This window comes from Condylura cristata, unplaced genomic scaffold (assembly GCF_000260355.1).
Source record: "Condylura cristata isolate star-nosed mole 26May11 unplaced genomic scaffold, ConCri1.0 scaffold00023, whole genome shotgun sequence".
NCBI lineage: Eukaryota > Metazoa > Chordata > Mammalia > Eulipotyphla > Talpidae > Condylura > Condylura cristata.
The window spans coordinates 17,648,972-17,652,575 of NW_004567124.1; the positions used below are offsets into that span (position 1 = coordinate 17,648,972).

At 40.0% G+C, this 3,604-nt stretch overlaps 1 protein-coding gene across 1 annotated transcript in view; it reads right to left on the minus strand.

Annotated features, from left to right (window-relative positions):
• TMOD2 (tropomodulin 2 (neuronal)) overlaps window positions 1-3,604 on the minus strand; it is a 32,659-nt gene that overhangs the window by 7,763 nt on the left and 21,292 nt on the right. The gene's annotated exons all lie outside the window — the stretch shown is intronic.

The following is a 3,604-nucleotide window of genomic DNA, read 5'->3' on the forward strand; positions in this document are numbered from 1 at the left end:
AACTGGTACAACCACTATGGAAAGCTGTATGAGGTTCCTCAGACTACAAAAAATGGAGCTACCATTTGACCCAACAATTCCATTCATAGGGATCTACACAAAAGACACAGAAACAGTGATTCAAAGTACCTGCACCCCTATGTTTCTGCACCACTAATTGTAATAGGTAAAACCTGGAAACAACCCAACTGCCCCAAAAGAAACAACTAGATCAAGAAAATGTGGTATATATACAATGGAATACTATTCAACAATCAAAAAAGATGCTCATGCCATTTGTAGCAACATGGATGGAGTTAGGAATTATACTCAATGAAATAAGTCAGAAGAAGAAAGAAAAATACTGGAGGGTTTCACTTATAGGTGGAATACAGGGGAACCAAATAAGGCAACAAGGGGAAAAATGATAAAATAAAACAAAACAAACATAAACAGACAACTATATAAACCAGAGACATTCTGCAGGAAAGGGAGAAGGAAAGGGTTTGGAATGAGGGAGGGAAGAGCACAGGGGACTGTGGCGATGGTGCAGGGGTGCATTAGTGGTGGAAATTCTATGACACTATGCCTGAGAAAAGAAAGCAAACATTGTTTTAAATTAACGATGATGCAAAATACATATAAATTTAAACATTTAAATAAATTAAAGAAATAATAAAATAAAATTGATTATGAAGGGGGTAAACAAGCTTAGTTCACCAGCCCAGACATGACTTTCAATACCTTTAAGACTAAAAGAAGCAAATAATAGCATAGGATTACTTTAAGGACATCTTTATAAAATTACTACCATCTGTTATCATTGTCAGTTTCTTTTTTAAAGGCATTTTTAACATCAGGAAAAATGAAGGACAAACAATTTCAGTATTCTTTTATTGTTCCTTTTACAATGAATGAATTACAAAAACCTTTGCTATTGTAAGCATTCAAATGCTGTTGATTTGGTCATTTTATTTCAGGTCATCTGTAAATCAGGATTCCAAAAAGGTAACTTTTGGAGCAAAATCACCACTTGGGGTGGCAAATCTGAAGGAGAGCTCTCAGTTAACAGGAGACAAGTCTTTCTGCCTGTCCCCTGCACTCCCCAAGTTTCTTACTGTCTGAAGAAATAATCTTTATTTTTTCAATAGAACTGGGTTGTAGGTCAGAAGTAAAGGATAAGGGGGTGGTGGTGAGAGGATTTACCAGAGACAGAGTGGGGAGCAGAACAGGTGGATCCACTAAAATACACAGCTAGTGGGTGGGTCAGGAGAGGTCTGCTGTGCCTTGTGGGTCAGCTCCCTGCTGTGGATTGAACTCAGGTCCACATGGTGGGGCAGTATCTCAGCATTAGTACTTAGACTTAACCAATAGGCCACCAAAGAGGCCCTCAGAAATAGTTATGAAATCATTGGTACAAGAAAATAAACAACAACAACGAAAGAGGGCCATTATGTTGAAGAACTGCTAAAACATGGAAAACAGACTGGTGGAGAAGTTAGCTCAAATGAAGTCGATACCTGAGATGCCAGAGGTAAGTCTGAGTGGGGCACTGCATTAAAGTACTACCACAGAACAGATGGGACAAACAGAAGAGATGCAGAATATGCTAGGCCTCTGGGAAGTTCCCAGGAAAAGAAAAACTGTAGGGAGCCTGTCAGTAAGAAATCTCCACTGAGGGAAGCCTCTGGTGAGAGTGAAGGACCCCAGAGAGAAGCACCTTTAGACCTTCCAGACAGTGCAGGAGAATGAGGAGAAAGGCAGCTGTGTCCAGGAAAACAATAACAGCTGATGCTTCTGTCATGAGGGGGTTAAGGGAACCAAGTTCCCCCTAGGAACCTTCCCTGTCAAAAATCTGAATGTAACTTTTGACTCCCCATAAAACCTAACAGTATCTCCAGCGGACTGGTTTCAGAACCCCCACCCCCATACCAAAATCCAGATCCTTAAGTTCCTTTCAATTGGTGGATTCTGCATTCATGGATTCAACCAACCATTGATGTCAATTGTTGAAATCCATGACTGTAGAAACTGCAGATAGGAAGAAAATAAAAACTCCACTTATATCACATGGCGTGGCTCCATGTATTCAGGCAGTTCAAACCCATGTTGCTCAGTGGTCAACTGTACACAGGAATGGGTCCCTCAAAGAGTGAAACCCTTTTAATTATAGCAGTTATGGAGGATTCCCAGGATAGCTGCCAACTCCTCAAATACACACTACAGAGAAAGATACTAGTTAATTCACCTGTATGCTTACAAGTACTCATTCATTTTTTTTAAAGATTTATTTATTTATTCATACAGAACTGGGGTACAGCCAGAGGTGCAGGGGAGGTGAGAGGCTTCACCAGAGACTGAGTGGGGAGCAGCAGGTGGGTTAGGAGAGGTCTGCCGCGCCATGTGGGTCACCTCTGGGTGGGTGAAGCGAGCTGTGACTCGCTTGCAGTGCTGTGTCCTAACCCATTGCGCCACTGGGGAGGGCCCTCATTCATTTCTTTATTCACTTCTTCATTCAGAAGACTGTCAGGCTCTTATCAAGTGCCAGCAGTACTCAAAACAAAAATCCTTGACCTAGGGAACTTATATTTGAGCATGGGACAGAGTCAGTAATAAAATATATAGCTTGTCAGATGATAACAATTGGAGAAATATAAAGAACTCCCTTTTAAGGGAGGTTGGTAAGCAGACCTACATAACTTCAGAGGAAATGATTTTGTTTACACAAGCCAGTTTGGTTCTCTATGAAGTGTAAAGGTGTAGAAATAGGAGGGGGCAGTCAATGATTGCCAAAAATCTAATGTTATGACATGGAAAAGCCAAGTTGACCAAACAGAACAACATGGCATGGACAGACTATTCAAAATTCTAATTGTTCTTCTTCCACCCCTCCAAGGAAAAAGGAAAGACCATTATATGTATTAAATAAACTATGGCTATTATAAAAAAAAAAAAAAGAAAAATAGCAAGAAAACATTTTGACAATTTTAAATACCACATTAAGGCTGAAAAAAAAAAAAAGATATCCAGACTTAGAAAAGGGCATACATGAAGAACAAGTTAGTAAGCTAGACAATAAAGCTGAGGATATTACCAAGAAGGTAGGATAAAAAGCAAAGAGAAAATAGGAGAGAAATGTTAAAAAGATATGGAGAAGTTCAACATTCATCTGGAGGGAGTTTCAGAAGGATTGGGGAAAAAAAAAGATAAAAGAAGGGATGAAATTATAAAATCATAGGGAAAGTTTTCCCAGAGTTGAAGAAAGCTATGAATCTTTATCTGAAAGAACCCATTGGATATTAAGTAGAATGAATAAAAAAGACTCAAAAGTAGGCACATACAAATGAAATTTCTGAACTCCAAGGGAAATGAGAGTTCTAAGCATTTCTAGGAGGAAAAAAATTATTGATAAAAGCACAAAAATCTGTCCTCCCTGGTGGTGCAACAGGTTAGGACACAGCACTGCAAGCTAGTGGCAGCTGCTTCAGTACTAGTTCAATCCCTGGTCAGGGAGGTGACCCACATGGCATGGCAGACCTCTCCTGACCCATCCACTGCTCCTCTCAGCAGTGTACTTCATCGATCTGCCTATTCTACTCCCCACTCTGTCTCTGGTGAGTCCTCT